This window comes from Amblyraja radiata, chromosome 20, assembly GCF_010909765.2.
Source record: "Amblyraja radiata isolate CabotCenter1 chromosome 20, sAmbRad1.1.pri, whole genome shotgun sequence".
Taxonomy (NCBI): domain Eukaryota; kingdom Metazoa; phylum Chordata; class Chondrichthyes; order Rajiformes; family Rajidae; genus Amblyraja; species Amblyraja radiata.
The window spans coordinates 36,138,953-36,164,953 of record NC_045975.1 but is presented as its reverse complement, the minus strand read 5'-3'; the positions used below and the strand labels follow the sequence as shown (position 1 = coordinate 36,164,953).

Here is a 26,001-nt window from a genome sequence, read left to right as displayed (position 1 = left end):
AACTAGTGGACTGGTGCGGCAACAACAATCTAGCATTAAATGTCGACAAAACAAAGGAGATGGTTGTCGACTTCAGGAGAGCGCAGCCAAAACACCCACCCCTCAACATCAGTGGCACCACAGTGAAGAGAGTGGAGAGTATTAAGTTCCTCGGAGTGCAAATTACAGACAGTCTCACCTGGTCCAGGAACAACACTGGGATTGTCAAACGGGCCCATCAGCGACTGCACTTCCTGAGGAAACTCAAACAGGCCTCACTCCCCACCAACATCCTCAGGACTTTCTACAGGAGCACAGTGGAGTCTGTACTCACGTGCTGCATAAACACGTGGTACTCCAACTGCAACTGCTCAGACAGGAAGGCTCTGCAGAGAGTAGTGAGGGGAGCAGAGAGGATCATTGGCGTCTCCCTACCCTCGGTACAAGAACTGTTCCAGAGCCGCTGTCTGAAAAAAGCTCTGAGAATAGCTAAGGACAAACTGCACCCCCTCCACACACATCTGGATCTCCTGCCATCAGGCAAGAGATACCGTAGCATCAAAGCCCGGACCACAAGACTGCTAAACAGCTTCCTGCCACAGGCTGTGAGGCTGCTAAACAGTCACTCTGTACTCACAGTCACCTGATTCTGCGGCCTTGCACTGACATTTTAATAACTCTGGCACTGGCCACTCAAATCAGCTGCCCTGGACATTTTAATGATTGGTTTTACTGTATTTTAATGTTGCTGTTTTACCTGCTTTTAACTATTTATACTGTTTCATCAGGGACTGGATTGTTTTTATTGTTAGTATGTGTGAAATGTTTTAAGTTTCATGTGCGATGCTCCGGTATTCCCTGGGAAACGTCTTCTCATTTTGCACTGTACAACTGCTGCTTTGCAAGATGACAATAAAGGTTGATTAATTGATTGCCATCTCCATATAATTTGCCAAAACCACTGTATCATTATTTGTGGCACAGTGATCAGTTGTGCGAATAATTTTATATTTCATAAAGATAACCTCTACTCAATTGATTGCAACACTCATCTCCTTCCTATTCTCAATAAGATAGGAGTTGTGTTCCCTCCAATGGAATTCCCCAACAGTAGAATTCTGCAACCTGTATCTCCCTACCCAAGGGCACAGTACAAAAAACATAAATTATGTTTAAGTGATTCACATCAGAAATAATATTGTATATGTATATCATGATTTAGCTTCTTTGAAGAAAATGAGTTATGGATGGAGCCTTAACAGGACAATTCTTTCATTAAGTATTTCTATATTAATCCCTTTACAAATGAAGCAAAGAACAAAAAAAAATGGGGTTTCCTGGATTGTTGGTAGGATCTGGAGGGGGTAGCAGTGTACAGGACAGAGCCTGAGAACCATCTGTACTTCTGCACATAAAAATAGTGTTGTGCACTGATCCTAGATGCTGCAGTGAAAAAACAATACAATTTCACAATTTCCAATTCCCATTTCTCTATATCAGGAACCAAACAAAAGAATTATTGAATACATTTTCTAAGATTCATTCCCTCCATTTGGTGCTCTCCACTTACCTGAAAAGTAGCTGTTTCAATTTACAAAGAACCGCACTTCAAACCCAATGCCTATAAACTAATGTGTGGTGTTAAAACCACAAGTGCTACTGAAGTCCTATTATTATTTTTCTTCTGCTTATTGCACAGCACTACACCAAAAATGTAGTGCCGGGAACCAAAGCTGTGTCCAGAGTTGGTGATGAGGTGAGAGCAGAGAGAGTAGGGTGATGGTGTAAACTTCTATAACAGATCTGATCAGGGATTCTGTAGGGAAGGTTCGTCAGCTAGTGATCAGTGAATGGTACCTTAAGGGCCTGTCCTACTTTCACGACATAATTCACGACCTCTGCCAAGTTTTCCCTTGACTCATACTCGCAGCATGGTTGTTACAAGGTTGTAGGAAGTCGTGATGCTAGTCGTAGGTACTCGTGGCATACAGTAGGTCGGGCGTTTTTCTAGCCTGATGAAAAATGTCCATGAGTAAAAAAGGTTGTGAATTAGGTCGTGAAAATGGGACAGGCCCTTTACTGGTAAAAGGATAGTAGTGGAGATCAGAGTCATCAGTGAGGTTGTGCGGGATATCAACGGGCAAAAACAAGTAATAGGACTTCAGTGAAGTCCCAGTCGAAAAGCATTAATCAACAGTGGGTGTTCCAGAGACAAGGTAGACACATTTTCATCCACATCACTCTAAAGAGACGGAAATTGACATGATGGTAATTGAGGCAGGCCCGAGTCTGGAGTCATATCATATTGTATCATATATTTAAGTATGACTCATTCGAGGAAATGTCTGGTTGAATTTCGAAAGAATTATGAAACGATTTTAAAATGGTCATAATCATGTCGCAATGCCCAGAACCCGAGGAAGCCGAAAGAGTTATGGAAGTCTTGTTTTTGGATTTTACGCAGCTTCTTCCAGCCTCTACAAATAACAAAGAGTTAGGTTGTAAAACCCTCAATGTAATACTTTTGTGTAATGATATACAACTGCACATATTAAAATTGTAATTCTAACCAACACATTCATTCATTCTTGGAATAAACACATTACACAACCAAAAATATAAATATGTATTAACTAATGCATAAGGCCCTTATCCAGGCTTTTGTAACATTTGGAATTAATTGTTCTCTGTTGGCTGTCCTACCATTAGTCATTCAATATAAACAAGAGCTTTTTCAAAACTCCAAACTAAAGGCTAAACTAAACTGCAGATGCTGGAAATCAGGAATAAAAAGAGAACACCCAGGAGATGCTCATCAGATCATGCACCTCAGTAGGGCGCCAGAGCAAATGTTTCAGGTTGATAACCGTTCATCAAACTATACTGATAAACCAGTTCTAATTAAAGGTCAATGATCTGAAGTATTGTATCTGTCTCCACAGATATTTCCTGATCTCCTAGGCATTTGTAACATAATTCAAAACTCTAATATCACTCTCATTTGCCTAGCTTGGCCCTTTTCACCAAATCACAGTGTCTTCTGAAAATGTGTCTTGGCTTTAAAAATATGATTTTTCTTTTTGAATTCCTCCACCCCTGCAACTGTCTAATATCCATGCTCACCAATTAAGGTATTTTATTATCTGCACCATATTAGTAGTCAAGTCTTTAGCTTCTTGGCTCTAAACTCTGGAACCCATCCCAAAACACATCAGACTCTTTGGTCTTGCTTTGGATGCTCCTTAAAACTTTATTTGTGCCCAGCCTTTAGGCAACTGCCTTAACATCTCCTAATGTGGTTACGTTTTGGCAATTCATAGTTATGAAATCCATTTACTACATTAAAGGCAAAATACCATTGCAAGATGTTGATAGTAGCCTTTAAACATTTACTTAAGGTTTGAGGTTTTTGCATTATTTTAATTTTAAGGGACAGAGAGATTCAGGCCACATGCAACATTTTGTCCTCAATGCAATCACCTATATTATCCTCCACATTAAACATTTTGTCCACCATGCATTTGTCTGTAATATTTATAACGTCAAAACTTCACAATGATTACCACCTATCTGGCTTTGAGATTAGCTACAGCTGCTAGCACTTGTGTTCGGAGACTGTAACACATTGACCAGACAAATAGAAATAATTCTTCTGAATTATTTATTTAAAAAGTTACAAAACTGTAATCGCTGGGCTTGAATGTGCTAGATTTGGCTGCAGGGGAAAGTGCCGTTGGAGATGCAACACCTAACCCTATAGCTGTTCCTTTACCACCATCCAAGGTCCACAGCAGTTCTTTGAGACAGAGGTTCACATGCACCTTCAACTTCATCCACTGCATCAATTGTTCCCGTTGTGGCCTCAGGCAAATCGGTGGGACCAAGTATAGACTAGGTGATTGCTTTGTCGACCACTTACGTTCGATCCGCCAAGGGCTGTGGGATCGCCTGGTTGCTAACAATTTTAATTCTCCTTCTCATTCCCATATTGATACAGATACAAAACTTTATCATTGTATGCTTTGTAGTCACCTTCCCCTAGCTAACTAGCTGGAAGGAATGGGTGATGTTTCAGGTCGAGACCCTTCTTCACTCTGAAGAAGGGTCTCGACCCAAAACGTCACCCATTCCTCTCTCCAGAGTTGCTGCCTGTCCCACTGAGTTACTCCAGCATTTTGTGTCTATCCTAGCTAACAATAATCTACTCTACATTTTCCTTGAACTTCGTCCCCTTTGATGGCTCATTTTCACACCTTACCCTCCCATATATTTGTGTCTCTCTCACCCCTGACTTTCAGTCTGAAGAAGGGTATCGGCCCGAAACATCACCCATTCCTTCTATCCAGAGATGTTGCCTGTCCCGCTGAGTTACTCCAGCATTTTGTGTCTGTCTCATACTGTCCTTTCTGTTCTGGGGCTCCCCCATTGCCAGAGTGAGGCTATACACAAATTAGAGGAACAGCACCTCCAATTCCACTTGGGTAGCTTACAACCTAATAGTATGAACACTGAAGTTTCCAATTTTAGGTAACCTACAAACACCCATTCACCTCCATGTGACACACCCCTTCCCACTTGCTTTTCCCACCCACTCCCTTCCCCTGGCTGCCCTTGCATTGATTTCTCCCTACCGTCCCACCCCTTCCATCAGTAGTCCTTCATCTAGCTTCACAATTTACAACCATGCATATCTTTTGTCTCGCCTATTTTTATCTCTAGCCTTCACAATCAGCTATCAGGGAACCACCTTTCCTGAGGTCATCTGTTTCCGGCTGTGATTTGTCAGGCCCCTTCTCTCTTCTGGCTTTCTTTCCAAATCTCCCCTACAATCAGTCTGAACAAGGGTCCCTGTCACCTATCCATGTTCTCCACAGATGCTGCTTGACCCACTGAGTTACTCCAGCATTTTGAGTCTTTCATTCTACAGCAAACTCTAATTAAATTAATTAATTTAATTTAAACTTATTTTGTCAACACGTTTCAACTCTGATCTGAGACTGTGATGGATGTTTATGTTAAAATGTATTTTGTGTGTTCTGTTGCTTTTTATTAGTACGGCTGTATGGCAAATCACATTCCTCGTATGTTGCAAAACATACTTGGCTAATAAAGTAAGTATGAGTATGAGAAGATAATCTTCCGCTCACTATGTAAACTAGCACCCCCAATATACAAACCCCACCATCTTACCAAGCTGAGCTTCTGCCAATAAGAATGCTTATTTTGTGGTAACTTTAGAAGGCATAGAACATTCTGCAGAGTATGTGGATTAAGCAGCAACCAGATAAAAATAAACATTCCTAGATTGTAGATGTCAAGTGGCCAATGTCTAATTAATTGTAACTCTCCATCTTCTTTTGCCTTCATTTTTGAATTCATGTAAATATAGTGTTAGTTCTGCTTTCAAATTTGACAGTAGGAATAATTAACACGAGAACCAGACCTTTTAAAGTTGAATTCTTGTAGTCCATCTGCATTAAAAGAAATTTGTGTTAGAAGTGCAAGTAAATACTTTGAACTAAATATTTTAACGTGTTCATCTCTTACCAATGCAGAATGAATGCATCTCAGGGCTAAAGTTAATAGCACTGCAATTGTTAAATCCATCTTCTCCCCTCCGTGCTATTAAGGCAGGATGCCTCAGTTGAATGGAGTGAAAGATGTCGTTTGTTAAATGTTGTAGGCAATAAAGTGTGTAGTAGCTTTATTAAAATAGAAATAATCAGTTAGCATTAGCTCTAGAAAACATATAAAACTGCCAAAGCATGGAACAACAGTTACCAAAGATTAATTATCAGTTGAAGTACACTTTAACTTCACATTCCAAAATGCAATTTCCTTCACACAGAGGAAACGGAATGAATTACACCATCCCACTCCTAAGCAAAATTATTATGAGAAATTATCAAAGCAGCTGTCATCTATACAAAGTTGTCAAAAGCTTAACGATAAAAAATAATTCACACTGCAACATCAAAAAGCAAAATATTAACTCTATAACTGTTTCAGGAGGGAAAAATTGGCACAGGGAAAATAATTATCAAATCAAGATTGAGAGAGGTTATATGCACCTCGCTACAGTCACATTGAGTAAACACAAGAGGGTCCTGACTCAAAACGTCACCTATCCATGTCCTCCAGAGATGCTGCCTGAGCAAGTTCAAGTTTGCATTTATTGTCACTTAACCAATTAAGGTACAGTGAAATTTGATTTATATACAGCCATACTAAGTGAAAAGAACACAATACACACATAAAATAAATTTAACATAAACATCCATCACAGTGGAATCAACATTCCTCACTGTGATGGAAGGCAATAAAGTTCAGTCATCTTCCTCCTTTGCTGAGTTACTCCATCGCTTTGTGTTCTACACTTATCATAAAGCTGATCATGTGTCTTTCGGGTCTTTGGCATATTGCTGGAATTACTTGCATTATGTGGAATGATCCTGAGGTGAAAAGAATTTGGATAATTGTGGCCTTTACTTTCATAAGAATATTCCTGGCTAACGGCTCTGCAGTTGCTGGGATAGCAAGATATGGGATGTCATTGTCACTACCTCTTTGTAGAGCAGTTTCTCAAGATATTGCTCTTCAGTCATACATTCACTGAGTTACTACTCTCTTATGCCTGTTGATGAAGTCTATAGACAAGTCCTACTGGGCAGATACCTCTCCACCTCTTCTTGACTCTTCTGACTGGTCATGATTTCAATTCTCCTGTTCCATATCCCAATAAAGAAAACGGTTATTTTGATTTCCAATTCAATTAGCAACATATTTAAAAGTCATTAGGATTTCTTTAAATGGCATGGGTGGGGGAAAGTGTGTTTGCTGATGAATACGAGGCCTCTTATAATACATTACATTAGTTGGACCCAATTTGCATTATTAACATTGTTGTTGTTATGCTAGAGTTGAAGTCAACAGATGCCTACTCTTCCTAAGTACACACATCCAATATCAATCCACTATCACAATCTAATACTCATAGTCCTTCTCTGATACGTATGGGACAATACCAGCTTTGCACTCATTACATATCTAATCCACTACTTATTATCTTCTTAACTATTCTTGTGATAGCTCTTTCAATCTTCCATTTTCTAAATCACACATGTATGGATTTACATTGTGTGGAACTGCTCGCATGAAGGCACTTTAATTCTATTGTCTTGTTTTGATCTGATTGAGTGTTGGAGAGAAAGATGACAACTGTTACTTTTCAAGAGAAGTAAATTAAAACCTTAAAGAAAAACAAAAAAATAAATATTTTGAAAAGACACCAAAATGTTGGCCCAAATGACGAATGATCAGGCTGTCCATTTGTTGATTCTGGACAACACAGTAGAAATAAATTCAAAAGTTAAACTGACAAATCATCTTCTCAAATCATTTAGTGTTCAAATACCTTCAGCTTTTTATATTGATCCAGAAGACAACGCACACCATCATGTTATAAAATGTGCTTTTCTTGGCAACACCTAATATAGAAACAGGGAACATTTTAACTAGGTTTGGCAAGGCAACAGTGAGTGTAAAATTCTATAACAGATGCTGGACAGAAAACTACTTAGTCATAAATTCAATTATTATAAAGTCAGACTTGTGCCATGAGTTGTCTGACGCCAATGTTCCCGATATTGGGGGAGTCCAGAACCAGGGGTCACAGTTTAAGTATAAGGGGTCGACCATTTAGAATTGGGATGAGGAAAAACATCTTCACCCAGAGAATTCTCTGCCACAGAAGGCAGTGGAGGCCAATTCACTGGATGTTTTCAAGAGAGGGTTAGATTTAGCTTTTAGGGCTAAAGGAATCAAGGGATATGGGGAAAAATCAGGAACGGGGTACTGATTTTAGGTGATCAGCCATGATAATATTGATTGGCGGTGCTGGCTCAAAGGGCCGAATGGCCACCTCCTGCACCTATTTTTCTATGTTTCTATCAGCATCCTTATGCAGCATCAAGCTCATGAATCCCAGAAAACTAAACAGGGAAACTTACCCACTTCTAGAATCATCTGTTAGGTCAGATATGTTACATGCATCACATCAATTTGTTACTTGCAATATTTGGTTCCTTGACACTTGCTAAATTTGTACCAAAGTGATGACTGATTTAGTTATGGCACAAAATGCGTCCACCATATTAATGAGCACATATGTTCACTTTAAACATCTGTTAAAAAAAAATATATTGCCATCAGGGTAATATTAATTACATGCAACAGTTCGGTACAAGAGTTTAACACTTACTAATAAACGCAAAATGCTGGAATAACTCAGCGGGACAGGCAGCATCTCTGGAGAGAAGGAATGGGTGACGTTTCGGGTCGAGACCCTTCTTCAGACAGTCACCCATTCCTTCTCTCCAGAGATGCTGCCTGCCCCACTGAGTTACTCCAGCATTTTGCGTCTATCTTCGATTTAAACCAGCATCTCCAGTTCTTTCTTACACAATCTTACTAACAGTCTATCTTCAAAATGCACAAGTGAATAGAAATCAATGCAAAATCCATCTATTATGCTAGCCATATTACCTTTGAAGTGATGTTATCCACAGTACACTTATGCTGTCTTTCTGGGCGCCTCAATACTATCGGGTATGGAGTTCCAGGATTTACCTTTGTCGACAAGCAGGGAAGATTGATTTGTTTCCAAATAAGGATGGTGCGCATCTTGAAGGAGCAGCTGCAGGTAATAGTGCCATGTGCCTGTGCTTTTCACTCTAAGCCGTGATGGGTACGGGTTTGTCAGTGTAGCCTAAACAAATAGCTGTAATATAAACAGTTGGATGGATAATTTGGATATACCATGGATAGTTTTAAATCAGAGATAGACAGATTCTTGATTTGTATGGGTGCAGGGGTTCTGGGGAGAAGGCAAGAGAATGGGGTTAGGAGGGAGGGATAAATTAGCCATGATTGAATGGTGGATTAGACTTGATGGGCCAAATGGCCTAATTCTGCCCCTATCACTTACAGTATGATCTTAGTTATCATAGGTGTAATGGCTATGCACGGATGCTAAACCAATAGGCTGCTTTAACCTGAATGTTGTTGAGTTTCTCGAGTGTTTTTGGAGTTATGGTTGGTGAATGGATGGGTGTGAATGATGAGAAGGCAGAAGAATGGGGATGAGATGGAAATATAGATCAGCAATGATTAAATGGTGTAGACGACTCGATGGGCTGAATAGCCTAATTCGGTTCCTATGTCTTATGGTCTTATTATGGTGTGAGGATTGATAAATTCACCACAAGGTATTAAAACTCTAACATGCTTTTGTACCAGTTCCCACTTTTGTACCAGTTTCCAGTCAATGATGACCCCCAGAACTCTTATAGGGAGGGGTGGAAGTTGGGAGAATGTTGCTATGACTGAAAATTTAATAGTGTGAACATTACTTGCCAAATAGATAGGTGAAAATAACTGCAGAAGCTGGTTTATACCTACGATATACACAAAGTGACACTGATCACATGCATTTCTCCTTGCAGGAACTAAAAGTGAATTGTATGCAATTTGTAGAATGTTCAAGTCTGCAGTGGACGGTATTGAAAGGGATTATCAATCACTTCCAAGTTAATTAATTGTTCCAGTTCCATCAAACTGTCAGAGCCTTCCCTGCCTCAGTTCATCAACTGGTAAAACCCTTGATCATTCCATTGTATCTTGCAATTTAACGATTACTAGACTAAGTGGGACCCATTGGGTCCCAGCTTCACACGGGAGGGCTGGTCCCCCAACACAATATTCCACCTCTCCACCAATTCCAAGATTGCTGGCCAGTGTGTGTGTGGGGGGGGGGGGGGGGGGGGGGGGGGGGGGGGGGGGGGCGGGGGGAATCAGGTGAGCGACTGTGAGAGAGAAGGGGGAGAGGGTGGACAACCAATTTTAGACATTTTCATCTTTTTTTACAGTTGCAAAAGGCACACAGTTGCAAAAGGCACACAGTTGCAAAAGGCACACATTTCAATAGCCACACAGTTGCAAAAGGCACAGTTTAAAAACACATAAAGGGCACACAGGTCAGTATTCTCATTGTTCTGTAGATTTCCAGCTCAGACTGAGTCGTGACCCTCTCCCTCCCCTATCTTGCAGAGACTGAGCCACGCCCACACTTCTGGGTTTTATAGCTCCTCCCCCTCCCACCGGAAGGGGCATGGTCTTCATGGCGTGATTGACAGGAAAGAGAATCTCAACATTTTTTAAACGTTAATAAGTCTTTTATTTTTCATCGATGGGAAAAATCCTCTGGCTAGTGGGGGACTCTGAGTAAGGTGGCCAAAAATCACAGCCGTAAGTGGTCGCGTTTTATCCAAAATCAATATACAATGCAAACAGGAAGTGGTCAAGTTTAGACTTTTAATTATATAGATAACATATGCATGACTGGCTCCCAAATTTTATTCTCCATAACATGAAATTTGTCCAAAGCTTTACTGCACTATCAGTTTCAACAACCTGGATTCTGATGTGCTAGCATTGAGTTCACCTGTTCTCCCTGTGACTGTGTCAACCTGCGTAGGATGAGCACCAAATGAAATTCCTGAGCTGAAAGGAGGTATGGTTCAGACCCCAGTGAACACACAAAAATATGAACAAGCATAGGCCACTTGGCTCCTCAACCCTGCTCTGTCATTCAATATAATGGCTGATCTATGTTGGCTTCAACTCAGATATAGATAACTGTAGTTATCTATATCCACCATAAGTATATCAAATGCTCTGGCCACCACTACCCTCGGGGGCAGTGAATTCCTGAGATTCACTACCCTGGGAGAAGAAATTTCTACACACCTCAGGTTTAAATGACTGGTCCCTTATGTTGTAGCTATGTCCCCTTGTGGAATCATCTCAACATCTACACTTTTACGCCCATTTAGGATATTATATGGTTGAATAAGATGACCCCCATTCCTCCAAACTCCAAGGAATACAAAGACAAACTGTCTGGCCAATCTTGATAGGCCAACTTTCTTCTCCCAACGTTCTTCTCTCCCCTTTTCGAGCTTTCTTCTGCCTTCCCCCGCCCACAATCAGAAGGCACTCGACCCGAAACTATACAACTTTAACAAAACCTCCCTATTCTTAAACTCCAACGGTCTTCCAATAAAGGCAAACCTGCTTTCTTAACAACTTGTTGGGCCTGCCTGAACCTTTCGATTCATGCACCCACCGAGATCCCATTGGCCTTCATTCATTTTCTGTCTCTCTACATTTAGATAACATATTTAGATAATTTAGATAAGACCCGCCTTTTAAAAAAAATTCCTTTTAGTGAAGTGCATGACTTTGCAATTCCCCACAATAAACTCTATTTGCCAGGTTTTTGCCCAAATGTTCATTCTATCTACATCCTGTTGCAGAACCACATTGCCCTCATCACAATACATCTTTCCACATTTTTTTGTATCATTGGCAAATTGATAGAAGGAATGCATGGTACTCAGACTTGGCAGTCCTATCCAACTCCTGCTCTCCACACCTGGAACACCTGGCTGTGAAGTGCCATCTCTTCTACCTACCGAGCGAATTCACCTCCATCATCCTGAGCATGGTCTACTTCCCACCCCAGGCTGATGTTCATCTGGCACTGGGGGAGCTGCACCCATGGTCAACAAGCACCAGACGGCTTACCCCGAGGCATTTACCACCATAGCCGGGGACTTCAAAGCCAACCTTAAGAAATCACTCCCTAACTTCCATCAACATGTCTCCTGCAGCACCAGAGGATCAAACACCCTCGACCACTGCTACACGCCCATCAAAGACGCCTACCGCTCTATCCCTCGCCCTCACTTTGATAAATCCGACCATTCTACGGTGGTGCTTCTTCCTACCTACAGGCAGCAATTGAAGAGAGCACCCCCAGAGGTGAGGACTGTACAGAGCTGGTTGGGGGTGGGGAGCAGAGGAACAACTCCAGGATTGTTTTGAGTCTGTAGACTGGGCAATGTTCAGGGACTCGGCAATGGACCTGAATGAATACGCCACAGGCGTTACAGACTTCATAAAGAAATGTGTGGAGGAATGCATCCCAAAAAAACCTTCCGAGTGTTTCCTAACCAGAAGCCTTGGATGAATCATGAAATCCACACACTTCTGAAGTCCAGATCCCGGGCATTCAGGTGTGGAGATACAGAAGTTTACAAGAAGTTCAGATACGACCTTGGTAAGGCCATCAAAAAGCCAAAAGGGACTTCTGCTCCAAGCTGGAGGATGAGACGGATGTTCGGCAACTGTGGCAGGGCTTGAATGCCATCACCTCCTACAAGGCGAAATCAGGAGGCAGCTTAATGGTCAGCAAAGCATCACCTGACGAACTCAATGCGTTTTACGCAGGCTTTGATAGGGAGAACACTGATGTGCCTTCCTGAGCCCCCATTCGCCGTGATGGTATTTCAGTCACAGTCACAGAGGCCGACGTCAGAATATCCTTCAGGGGGGTGAACCCTCGGAAAGCGCCTGATGGCATATCCGGTCATGTTCTAAAAACCTGTGCGGACCAACTGGCTGGAGTTTTTACAGATATTTCCGAGGTCTGAGGTTCCCACCTGCTTTAAAAGGGCATCAATAATACCGGTGCCCAAGAAGAGCAAGGTGATGTGCAACATTAATAGCCCATTGTGTTTAAGAAGGAACTGCAGATGCTGGAAAATCAAAGGTACACAAAAATGCTGGAGAAACTCAGCGGGTGCAGCAGCATCTATGGAGCGAAGGAAATAGGCAACGTTTCGGGCCGAAACCCTTCTTCAGACCCACATTAATTAATAGCCCATTATCTGTTTATTTGCACTTTATCAGTTTATTTATTCATGTGTGTATATATTTATACAATGGTATATGGACACACTGATCTGTTCTGTATTCGTGCCTACTATTTTCTGGTGTGCTAAAACAAAAAAGCTAAAGCTAAAGAATCTCATTGTCCTATCAGGGACACATGACAATAAACTCTCTTGAACTTGAACTCAATTACTATCGACCAGCGGCACTAACTTCTGTGGTGATGAAGTGCTTTGAATGGTTGATTATGGTGCATATCAACCCTACCTCGACAAGAACCTCGACCCACTGCAGTCCGCTTACTACCATAACAGATCAAAGGTGGATGCGATCTCACTGCCTCTCCACTCTGCTCAGGACCACTTGGACAACAAAAACTCATATGTCAGGCTGTTATTCATTGACAACAGCTCGGAGTTTAATACGATCATCCCCTCCAAGCTGGTTACCAAGCTCACAGAACTGGGTCTCTGCGCATCCCCTGCAATTGGATCCTCGACTTCCTCATCCACAGACCACAGTCTGTCCGTATTGGTGGAAATGTGTCATCCTCGATAACAATCAGCACGGGAGCACCTCAAGGCTGCGTGCTCAGCCCCCTGCTTTACTCACTCTATACTCATGACTGCGTAGCCGGTCATAGCGCGAACTTCATCATCAAGTTCGTCGACGACACCACTGTAGTAGGACGAATCACTGATGGTGACGAGTCAGAGTATAGAAGTGAGTTCGACCGATTGACCATTTGGTGCCAGCACAATAACCTGGCTTTCAACACCAGCAAAACCAAGGAACTGATTGTGGACTTTGGAAGGGGTAGGATAGGGACCCACAATCCCATTTATATCAACAGGACTATGGTGGAAAGGGTCAAGAACTTTAAATTCCTGGGCGTGCTTATTTCCGAAGATCTTTCCTGGTCCCAGCATACTGATGCAATTATAAAGAAAGCACATCAGCACCTCTACTTTCTGAGAAGACTACGGAGAGTCGGTATGTCAAAGAGGACACACTGAACTGTTCTGTATTTATGCTTACTATATTCTGTTGTGCTGCAGCAAGCAAGAATTTCATTGTCCTATCTGGGAAACATGACAATAAACTCTCTTGACTTGATTTAAATTGGGAACCTTTACATTCTGTTCCCTCTTCCGGGTCATTAATGCAAATAGTAATCAATTGAGAGCCAAGAATAGATGACTGATGCACTCCCTTAGTTACATCCAACCACCCACAAAAAGGCCTATAAATTCCAACTCACTGTGACAGCCAGGTTTTAATCCATGCTAACACACTTCTTCCAATATGCACCAGCTTATTTTGTAGTTTCCTATCAAATGCTTTTTGGAAAATGCACTACATCTACCAGTTTCCCTCTATCAATGTTCTGTTTCACATGCAGTCATACAATCTTGGAAGAATTTGAGCAAATTTGTCAAACATCTATCTATCTTATATATTACTATAAAACTCTGATCTTGACCGCTTTTGGCCCACTGTGCTGCGATTTCCGATAGAACGCCGCCACCTACGGCCGTCATTTTTGGCCACCTCGCTCAGAGCCCCCATCCGCCTTAAAGGAGCCGAGGATTTTTCCCAATGATGACCAATCAGAGAGATATTAATGTTTTTTAAAAAATCACCATTCTCTCTGCTGCCCCTGCTGGAGGGAGGGAGAGAGACTATAAAACCAGGAAGTGGTGTGCCTCACTCAGTCTCTTCAATATGGATGAAGCCAAGGGTCACGTCTCTCTGAGCTCTGAATAACACTGAACAAATGTCTACATAACTGTGAGTCCCCTTAATGTGGTTTGAAAATGAAAATATGGTTTGTTTGAAGTAAAAAGGCACTGCCTGCAAATGGTTGTTTGGGTGCTTTGGCTTGAAGTTAAAAGGCATTACTTACTGCCAATGGTGGCTTGGGTGCTTTGGCTTGAAATTGAAATGCACTAGTTACTGCAAATGGTGGCTTGGGAGCTTTGGCTTGAAGTTGAAAGGCACTTCTTACTGCAAATGGTGGCTTGGGTGTGGCTTGAAATTGAAAGGCACTACTTACTGCAAATGGTGGCATGAAGTTGAAAGGCACTACTTACTGCAAATGGTGGCTTGGGAGCTTTGGCTTGAAGTTGAAAGGCACTATTACTACAAATGGTGGCTTGGATGCTTTGGCTTGAAGTTGAAAGGCACTACTTATTGCAAATGGTGGCTTGGTTGCTTTGGCTTGAAGTTGAAAGGCACTACTTACTGCAAATGGTGGCTTGGGTGCAATGGCTTGAAGTTAAAAGGCATTACTTACTGCAAATGGGGGCGTGGGTGCATTGGCCTGAAGTTGAAAGGCACTACATACTGCAAATTGTGGCTTGAAGTTGAAAGACACCACTTACTGCAAATGGTGGCATGAAGTTGAAAGGCACTACTTCCTGCAAATGATGGCTTGGGTGTGGCTTGAAGTTGAAAGGCACTACTTACTGCAAATGGTGGCTTGGGTGCAATGGCTTGAAGTTAAAAGGCATTACTTACTGCAAATGGGGGCCTGGGTGCATTGGCTTGAAGTTGAAAGGCACTACTTACTGCAAATTGTGGCTTGAAGTTGAAAGGCACTACTTACTGCAAATGGTGGGTTGGGAGCTTTGGTTTGAAGTTGAAAGGCACTACTTACTGCAAATTGTGGCTTGAAGTTGAAAGGCACTACTTACTGCAAATGGTGGCTTGGTTGCTTTGGCTTGAAGTTGAAAGGCACTACTTACTGCAAATGGTGGCACGAAGTTGAAAGGCACTACTTACTGCTATTGGTGGCATGAGATTGACAGGGACTACTTACTGCAAATGGTGGCTTGGGTGCTTTGGCTTAAAGTTGAAAGTCACTGCAAATGGTGGCATTAAGTTGAAAGGCACTACTTACTGCAAGTGGTGGCTTGGGAGCTTTGGTTTGAAGTTGAAAGGCACTACTTACTGCAAATGGTGGCTTGGGAGCATTGGCTTGAAGTAGAAAAGGCACTACTTACTGCAAATGGTGGCTTGGGTGCTTTGGCTTGAAGTTGAAAGGCACTACTTACTGCAAATGGTGGCATGAGGTTGACAGGGACTACTTACTGCAAATGGTGGCTTGGGTGCATTGGCTTGAAGTTGAAAGGCACTATTTACTGCTAATGGTAGCATGAAGTTGAAAGGCACTATTACTGCAAATGGTGACTTGGTTGCTTTGGCTTGAAGTTGAAAGGCACTGCTTACTGCAAATGGTGGCTTGGGAGCTTTGGCTTGAAGTTGAAAGGCACTATTTACTGCAAATGGTGTTTATTCATGCAAATTTATTTATTCATGTGTGTATATATTTATATCATGGTATGTGGACACATTTATCTGTTTTGTAGTAAATGCCTACTATTTTCTGTGTGCTTAAGCAAAGCAAGAATTTCATTGTCCTATACAGGGACACATGACAATAAACTCACTTGAACTTGAAATGGTGGCTTGGTTGCTTTGGCTTGAAGTTGAAAGGCACTACTTACTGCAAATGGTGGCTTGGGAGCTTTGGCTTGAAGTAGAAAAGGCACTACTTACTGCAAATGGTGGCTTGGTGCTTTGGCTTGAAGTTGAAAGGCACCACTTACTGCAAATGGTGGCAAGAAGTTGAAAGGCACTACTTACTGCAAATGGTGGCATGAGGTTGACAGTTACTACTTACTGCAAATGGTGGCCTGGGTGCATTGGCTTGAAGTTGAAAGGCACCACTTACTGCAAATGGTGGCATGAAGTTGAAAGGCACTACTTACTGCAAATGGTGGCTTGGGTGCTTTGGCTTGGGTGCTTTGGCTTGAAATTAAAAGGCACTACTGCAAATGCACTTACTTCCTGTTTGCACAGATAAAACGCTACCACTTACGGCTGTGATTTTTGGCCATCTTCCTCAGTCCCCCTCCGCTGAGCAGGTGCAGAGAATTCTTCCCATCATTGAAAAATAAAAGTGTTATTAGCGTTTAAAAAATGTTGAGAATCTCTCTCCTGTCAATCACTCCATGAAAGCCACAATGGGGGAGGGAGAGGTCACAACTCTGTCTGAGCTGTGAATTAACTGAACACACTGAATGTCTACTGAAGTGTGAGTTTGGTGTTTTGTGTGGTTTTATGGTGGTTTCACCCTGCATGAAATGGTATGAAGCTGCATTTGAATTTGGTGGCCTTGCACCCTGCTTGAAGTGGAATGAAACTGCACTTGAATTTGGCGGCATTGCATCTTGCTTGAAGTGGTATGAAACTGCACTGAATTTGGTGGCCTTGCACCCTGCTGAAAGTGGTATGAAACTGCACTTGAATTTGGTGGCCTTGGATCCAGCTTGAAGTGGTATGAAACTGCACTTGAATTCGGTGGTCTTGCACCCTGCTTGAAGTGGTTGGAAACTGCACTTGAATTCGGTGGCCTTGCACCCTGCTTGAAGTGGTAGGAAACTGCACTTGAATTTGGTGGCCTTGCACCCTGCTTGAAGTGGTATGAAACTGCACTTGAATTTGGTGGCCTTGCACCCTGCTCAAAGTGGTAAGAAATTGCACTTGAATTTGGTGGCCTTGCACCCTGCTTGAAATGGTAGGAATATGGATTTGAATTTGGTGGCCTTGCACCCTGCTTGAAAAGGAATTTCAAGGAATAGTCATGAGTCAACTGCCAGCCCACCAGCCGTGAGTGAGCTGCCAGCAGATCAGGCTTGAGGGACTGAGCTGCCACACCAAGAACCCATACCAGCACTCCAGAAAGCCCCCTTACTGGCCACCAATATTGGAATTGGTGGAGAGGTGGAATATTGCGTCGGGGGACCAGCCCTCCCGTGTGAACATGGGACCGAACAGGTCCCACTTAGTCTAGTGATTTATAAAACCATATACACAAAAAGGTGGAGTAACTCAGCAGTATAGGCAGCATTTTTGGAGAGAAGGGATGGGTTTCTTTTTTTGGTCGAGACCCTCCTTCAGACTGGTTAGGGATAAGGGAAACAAGAGATATAGACAGTGATGTGGAGAGATAAAGAACATTGAATGAAATATATGCAAAAAAGTAACGATGATAAAGGAAACAGGCCAATACAAGCTGTTTGTAGGGTGAAAATGAGACGTTAGAGCGCCTTGGGTGGGGGAGGGATAGAGAGAGCTCCTTGAAGTGAGAGAAATCAATATTCATGCCACTGGGCCATAAGCTTCCCAAGCGAAATATGAGATGCTGTTCCTCCAAGATGTGGACTCGTACATCGGCGAGACCAAACGCAGACTAGGTGATCATTTCGCGGAACACCTTCGCTCAGCCCGCGTGAACCAACCTGCTCTCCCGGTTGCTGGACACTTTAATTCTGCTTCCGATTCCGACACAGACCTTTCTGTCCTAAGTCTCCTCCATTGTCAGAGTGAGGCTAAACGCAAATTGGACTCAGAACTGCTGTAGTTTTGGGAGCAACAGCAGCAGGAGTTAAGCAAGAGATACGACTGATTGGCTCTAGCCCAAGTGGGAGGAGAGAAGTGAAAACAGTTAAAGTAGAGGCCAAGGGCAGGCAGACTTTAGGCTGACCTACCGGACGTGAGCACACAGTTAGCTGCAGACTCCGCCCAGGACAGGAAGGCTCTGCAGGAACGGAAGGGACGTCACGACCGCGGTGCCACAGGTGCTGTCGCCGAGGGAGGACGGACGGAGCCGCGGCTCGAGAGACTCGAGAGACTAACAGAGACTAACAGAGGCAAAGAGGTTTGCCACGCACTGCAAGGGAGCAGTGGACCAGATAGGAAGAGCGGAAGGAATTACCACTAGACAGCCAAACCAGTAGGTAATTTACGGCTGGGGTGAGTACTTTCCCATTTATAGGAGGTAGGATTATATAAATAAGGGGTGTATCAATACAGTAGGGGATTCTTAAATAGGACCAGTTAATTACTTATATAAGATGGGCGGTCAGGAGATGTGCCAATACTGCGAGATGTGGGAATTTTTCGACACCATTGATGTAGAAGATCCCTACAGCTGCAGTAAGTGTTTGAGGCTAGAGGAACTCCAGCTCCGCATTGATGAGCTGGAGACCCAACTTCATACGCTGCGGTACATCAGGGAGGGGGAGTATTACCTGGATGTTTTGTGCCAGGGGATGGTCACACCGACCAGTTTAACTAATTCAGTAGGCAGTGAGCAAGGAAAGGAAGGTGTGGCCATAAGCGAGGCAGGTAGGGGGAACCAGGAGGAGATGCGGCAGGAGCCACAGCCCTTGTCCCTGACGAGCATGACCGAGGCTCTTACTCAATGTAAGGACGGGATCAGGGGCTGTGGGAGGGATGAGCAACCTGGCTGCAGCACCGTGGATCAGGAGGCCATTCAAGAGGGGGGAGTTAGAAGAAATGCCGTAGTGATAGGGGATAGTATTATTCGGGGGGTAGATAAGGTTCTCTGCGGCCAGCAGAACATGTCCCGAAGGCTGTGTTGCCTACCCGGTGCTAGGGTTAAGGATATCTCTGCGATGCTGGAGAGAAATTTGCAGTGGGAGGGGGAGGATCCAGTGGTCGTGGTCCATGTGGGGACCAATGACATAGGAAGGACGAGGAAGGAGGATCTGCTGAAGGAGTTTGAGCAGTTAGGGAATAAATTAAAAAGCAGAACCTCGAGGGTACTGATCTCCGGATTGCTACCTGAGCCACGGGCCAAATCGGCGAGGGTACGTAAAATTAAAAAGCTAAATGCGTGGCTCAAAGACTGGTGTGGGAATAATGGGTTTGGTTTCTTGGGCCACTGGCACCAGTACTGGGACAGGGGGGATCTGTTCTGTAAGGACGGACTTCACCTGAACGGTGCTGGGACTGGGGTCCTGGCAAATCATATAACTAGGGCAGTAGAGAGGTCTTTAAACTAAGTAGCGGGGGGGAGGTATCAAGGGGGGTAATAACGGCAGGGGTAGAGGAAATAGAGCAGGGTATCAGTGGGGAAGCGGTAAGTCAAAATGAGACAGGAGACAGAATGTGTGAAGATAAAGCTCTAGATGTAAAAGGGGCAAAAACGGAAAGGAAGGGTAGTAAAAATCATCTGAAAGTGCTTTATCTAAATGCACGGAGTATTCGTAATAAGATAAATGAATTAACGGTGCAATTAAGTATATATAGTTATGATATCGTGGCCATTACGGAGACATGGCTGCAAGGGGATCAGGACTGGGAGTTAAATATAGAGGGGTACTCGACAATTAGGAAAGATAGACAGGAAAGAAAGGGAGGAGGGGTGGCCCTTTTAATAAGGGAGGGAATAACGGCAATAGAGAGGAAGGATATTGCGTTGAAGGATCAGGATAGTGAAACAGCTTGGGTACAGATAGAGAATAATAAGGGGAAAAAAACACTAGTGGGTGTAATTTATAGACCTCCAAATAGCTGTGACGCTGTTAGTCAGAACATAAATCTGCAAATAGTTGACGCATGTAAAAAGGGAACTGCTGTAATCATGGGGGACTTCAATTTTCATATTAATTGGGCAAACCAAACTGGGCAGGGTAGACTAGAGGAAGAGTTTATAGAATGTATTAGAGACGGGTTCCTAGAACAGTACGTCACAGAACCGACAAGGGGGGAGGCAATCTTGGATCTGGTCCTGTGTAATGAAGCAGGATTAATTAAAAATGTCATAGTTAGGGACTCGTTGGGAACAAGTGACCACAATATGGTCGAATTCCATATTCAAATAGAAGGGGAGCAGGTTGAAACTCAGGCTAGGGTGCTTAGTCTAAATAAGGGGGATTATGAAGGTATGAGGACTGAGCTGATCAAAGTTGACTGGGATAGCAGACTCAAGAATAAGACGGTACATGAGCAGTGGTGTACGTTTAAGGGTATACTGTATAACCTTCAAGAAAAATTTATTCCTATGAAGAAAAAAAGGGGTAAGGGTAAGAACAGTCAGCCATGGCTCAGTAAAACTATAAAGGATAGTATTCGGCTGAAGGCAAGGGCATATAAGGTAGCCAGAGATAGTGGGAGGGTAGAGGATTGGGAAGCATTTAAAGGTCAGCAAAAAATAACTAAGAGATTAATTAAGACGGGGAAAATAGACTATGCAAGGAATTTAGCGAACAACATAAAAACTAATAGTAAGAGTTTTTATAGCTATATAAAAAGAAAAAGGGTGGCTAAGGTGAACGTTGGTCCATTGGAGGGTGAGACTGGAGAGTTGTTGGTGGGGAACATGGAAATGGCAAAGGCATTAAACGAGTATTTTGTATCAGTCTTCACCATAGAAGACACAAAAAATATTCCAACGCTGGATAAACAGGGGGCGGTAGGAATGGAGGAGCTAAATACTATTAAGATCACCAAGGAGGTGGTATTAGGGAAATTAATGAGACTGAAGGAGGATAAATCCCCTGGGCCTGATGGATTACATCCAAGGGTCTTGAGGGAGATAGCGGTGGGGATTGTGGATGCATTGGTGATAATTTTCCAAAACTCCCTGGAGGCAGGAACGGTCCCAGTGGATTGGAAAATGGCCAATGTAACACCTATATTTAAAAAAGGAAGTAAACAGAAGGCGGGTAACTATAGACCGGTTAGTCTAACATCGGTGGTGGGTAAAATGTTAGAGACAATTATTAAAGAAACACTAACGGGGCACTTGGATAAACATGACTTCATCGGACAGAACCAGCATGGTTTTGTGAAGGGGAAGTCCTGTTTAACGAATCTGCTCGAATTCTTTGAGGAAGTAACAACCCGGGTGGATAAAGGGGAACCGGTGGATGTGGTATACTTGGACTTCCAAAAGGCTTTTGACAAGGTGCCACATAAGAGACTATTGCTAAAAATAAAAAATTATGGGATTGGGGGTAATATATTAGCATGGGTAGAGGATTGGCTAACAAATAGGAAGCAGAGAGTGGGGATAAATGGTTCATACTCGGGATGGCAACCGGTAACTAGCGGGGTTCCGCAAGGGTCGGTGCTGGGACCCCAGTTGTTCACAATTTATATAAATGATTTGGAGGAGGGAACCAAGTGTAATATATCAAAATTTGCGGACGATACAAAAATGGGAGGAAAAGTAGGGGATGAGGAGGATAGGAAGAGTCTGCAAAAGGATATAGATAAGCTAGGTGAGTGGGCAACAACTTGGCAGATGAAATTTAATACTAATAAATGTGAAGTCATTCACTTTGGGAAAAAAAATGATAGGGCAAGTTATTTTCTAAATGAGGAGGAGCTGCGTTGTAATGCAACGCAAAGGGATCTAGGGGTATTAGTACATGAATCACTAAAAGTTAGTATGCAGGTGCAGCAAGCAATCAGGAAGGCCAATGGAGTTTTGGCCTTTATTGCTAGGGGGATTGAGTATAAAAACACGGAGGTCTTGCTGCAGCTGTACACAGTATTAGTGAGACCACATTTGGAATACTGTGTACAGTTCTGGGGTCCATACTTAAGAAAGGATGTACTAGCCCTGGAGGCAGTGCAGCGAAGGTTTACAAGATTAATTCCTGCAATGAGGGGATTGACATATGAGGAAAGGTTAAGTAGGCTGGAACTCTACTCTTTGGAGTTTAGAAGAATGAGAGGCGATCTCATTGAAACATATAAGATCGTGAGGGGCCTTGATCGGGTGGATGCACCGAGGATGTTCCCAATGATCGGGGAAACTAGAACTAGAGGACATAGTTGCAGAATAAGGGGGGGCTCTTTTAAAACTGAGATGAGGAAGAACTTCTTCACCCAGAGGGTGGTTAATTTATGGAATTCACTGCCCCAGGGAGCAGTGGAAGCAGAAACTTTAAATATATTTAAGACTAAAATAGATGGTTTTTTAGCTGCCAAGGGGATAAGGGGCTACGGGGAGAGGGCAGGGATATGGACCTAGGTATGGTTAGTATAGTAAGACCTGAGTGATCTCCTGGACAAGTGTCGATCGCCTGGATTGGGGTCGGAGAGGAATTTCCCGGATTTTTTTCCCGAATTGGACCTGGGTTTTTATCCGTTTTTTTGCCTCCCCCAGGAGATCACGAGGTTCTTGGGGTGGAGAGGGGTGATAGCGGTATAAAGGGGAGGGTAGTGTCTTGTGTTCTGTGTCTTGTGTCTACTGTTTGTGGGTAAGTGTGTCTGTTTAGTGTTCAGCCATGAGCGAATGGCGGTGCGGGCTCGACGGACCTGGTGGTCTACTCTCGCGCCTACTTTCTATGTTTCTATGGAGGAACAGGTTCTCATATTTTGCTTGGGCAGCTTAAAGCCTAGTGGCTGTAATTCTCTCACTTCAGGTAGTCCCAGCATTCCCTCTCTCTCTATCCCTCCCCCACCCAAGTCGCACTAGCTTCTCATTTTCACCCTACAAACAGCTTATAATGGCCTGTTTCCTTTATCATCGTTACTTTTTTGCAAAGGTCTCGACCCAAAACGTCACCCATTCCTTCTCTCCAGAGATGCTGCCTGTCCCGCTGAGTTACTCCAGCTTTTTGTGGCTACTTTTGGTTTACACCAGCATCTGAATGTTCCTTAGAAACATAGAAAATAGGTGCAGGAGGCCATTCGGCCCTTCGAGCCAGTACCGCCATTCATTGTGATCATGGCTGATCGTTCCCAATCGATAACCCGTGCCTGCCATCTCCCCATATCCCTTGATTCTCCTAGCCCTAGAGCTCTATCTAACTCTCTTTTAAATCCATCCAGTGATTTGGCCTCCACTGCCCACTGTGGCAGGGAATTTCACAAATTCACAACTCTCTGGGTGAAAAAGTGTTTTCTCACCTCAGTCTTAAATGGCCTCCCCTTTATTCTAAGACTTCTTACACACCTTCTTACACATAATCAACCATGTTGATTAGGTTTGCTTCCATGGGTCCTCCCCAGTTAATGAATGCATGTTTATATATTGCCCATACATTTGGGAGACCGGTGGGATGAAATTGCCATGTGGAACTGACATCTCCTATTTGCCAACTGTTTGGGGTCCGTACAGTTCACAGGCACCAAATCCCTGTCATAATTTGAGGAGGGCCTGTATTCAGCTTTCCAAACTGATTATTTCCTCACTGATTACTGATTATAATTGTTTTAATATTTTTATTTCACTATTTTTTTTGTATTAACTGATTACTGATTATAACGAGGTTGCACGACCTGTGAGCCGCACTGTTGCCACGCAAACCCTCTGGAGCATAAGCGGCAAGCGTCAGGTAAGCAATTACTATGGCTGCCAGTGCAGCGGGTCCAGCATCCAGACTCCACGCTGACTGGTTCCACATTCGCGGATCCCGGGTCAGGGGGGAGGGGAGGGGAGGGGGGGCGGTGTGGTTGGGGTGGTGTTCGGGGGGTCAGGGTGCCGGTGCAGTGACTCTGGGTGGGCGGAAGGACCAGACTGTCCCCAACTCTGCTACAGCTGACGGGCATGTTGCCAGGTGGTCGGGGTGCTGGTGCAGTCAATGACTCTGGGTGGGCGGAGAGACCAGACTGTCCCCAACTCCGCTGTAGCTGACGGGGACGTTGCTGGGTTTTCGTCCCCGTACGGCCCTGCTCCACCCGGCCCCTTGTGTGGGCGCTGCCGACCCACAGCCAGTGACAGAGCAACCGTACGGGGGAGATGGGGCGGGGTGCGACCGTGGCCGGACAGCGCTGACCCCAGGGGGGAGAGTGGGGGCTGTCCCGAGGGTCCCTTCGGCCGCTTACACCTTGGTGTTTGGGATCAGAGCAAAAATACTAGAACATTTGGTTCAGCGCGCTCAGTCACCCTCCAGCCCCGGGCTATCGTGGGCCGGGACTTGCCTTCAATCGGCACGTTGCTCTTTTTCGCAAGTCAGTTTGCAGCAGTGATTTTGGTGGTTTTCACTATTACCCCTATTTCCACAATTAGGTTACCCCTATTTCCACAATTTTTTTACAGCGCAAAACTTTACAATTTTGACGGTTATTAACAGGTAAGAACGTATGTGTTGCGTGAGTTACTAGTGTATGCCGGAGGCTGCCTTGTACTCCAGAATTGCGCTACTCCATGCATCACGCCATTTGACTGATGACCTTACGTGCAACCCCTCTCTAACACCTTGCCAGCAATAGATATTTAACTAAATGGTCCAATACTTCCCTGCCTTCCTCTCTTTTTGAATATGGGAGTAACACATAGCTTCTACTTCTAGTTGGCAAATTCTGAAAGATTAGGTGACTGGATCTGGTTCAAATTCCAGAACCTAAGGACGGGGAATGGTAAGAGTGTTCATGCGGCCTATTTATTTGGTCTTGGACGTGGAAAGTAGTTGATCAATGCCCTTGCGCCAGCTCCATTATTTCCAAAGGTCATGGGCGACCCGCACCTACAGACAGATCCCACGTCCCTTTCTACCAAAGATACTCCAGGAGCATCTTTAGTATCTTTGCTCTCTACATAAAAATATATCGATCAACTCCGAGGGTGGAGGTGGAGGACGAGGCATCGACGTCGTCGAGTGCCCTTTCCATTCATCCCCACCCCACGCCCAATCCCGTCATCTGCAGCAGCGGTGAAAAACGCCCACATCCGAGAGGCGGGTCGGCACTGAAGCCGCACCTGAGTGCGGAGAGGTCCACGGCACCACCTGAACAAACCGAGGGGCCGGGCCGAGGGGCCAGGCTGGGGAAACGTACCTGCCGCGGCCCGAAGGAGATCGCCCGGTAGCCGCCTACACTCGTCACCCGGCCGCGCGCGAGGCCGCTGGGAGGCGCCGGTCCGCAGCCTCGCGCCCCCCCCGCCCCCGCCGCCCCGCCCCCGCCTGCATCGTTGCCTCGCAGCGGCCTCCAACCCCCACGCGCCCCTCGTTGCCCTGGGCATTAGAAAGCACAGTTTTCTAGCAATGTTCTTGCGGTTGCATCCTCATCGCCAATGGAAGCTGCTGTCGGTGAAATGTAGGTCTGGATGAGAAAATGGGATAACATAGGACTAGCGTGAATGGGTAATCAGTGGCCAGAGTGGACTCGGTGGGACCAAAAGCCTGTTTCCACTCTGATTTTGCCATTTTTTAAATTATATGTATGACTGCAGGGAAACAAAATTTCGTTCAGACCGAAAGGTCTGAATGACAATAAAACGAATCTAATCTAATCTAAAATTGCTAAACTAATCCATGTTTTGCGTAAGATCTTAGCAAAAGATCTAAATACACCACATCCACTGGTTTCATCGAATCTATCAATCACATATTCAAAGAACTCTAGTAGATTTGTCAAGCATGAGTTTTCTGTCATAATTTTTTGCTGCCTCTACACAGT

At 44.0% G+C, this 26,001-nt stretch overlaps 1 long non-coding RNA gene across 1 annotated transcript in view; it reads right to left on the bottom strand.

The window, feature by feature from the left end:
• LOC116984846 overlaps window positions 1-25,431 on the bottom strand; it is a 33,413-nt gene extending 7,982 nt beyond the window's left edge. The window contains exons 1-4 of the long non-coding RNA XR_004415130.1: window positions 25,381-25,431; window positions 7,394-7,466; window positions 5,527-5,681; window positions 5,423-5,450 (exon numbers count right to left, since the gene is read on the bottom strand). This is a non-coding gene — a long non-coding RNA (uncharacterized LOC116984846). The remainder of the gene's footprint in view (window positions 1-5,422; window positions 5,451-5,526; window positions 5,682-7,393; window positions 7,467-25,380) is intronic.
• Window positions 25,432-26,001: the final 570 nt, after the last annotated feature.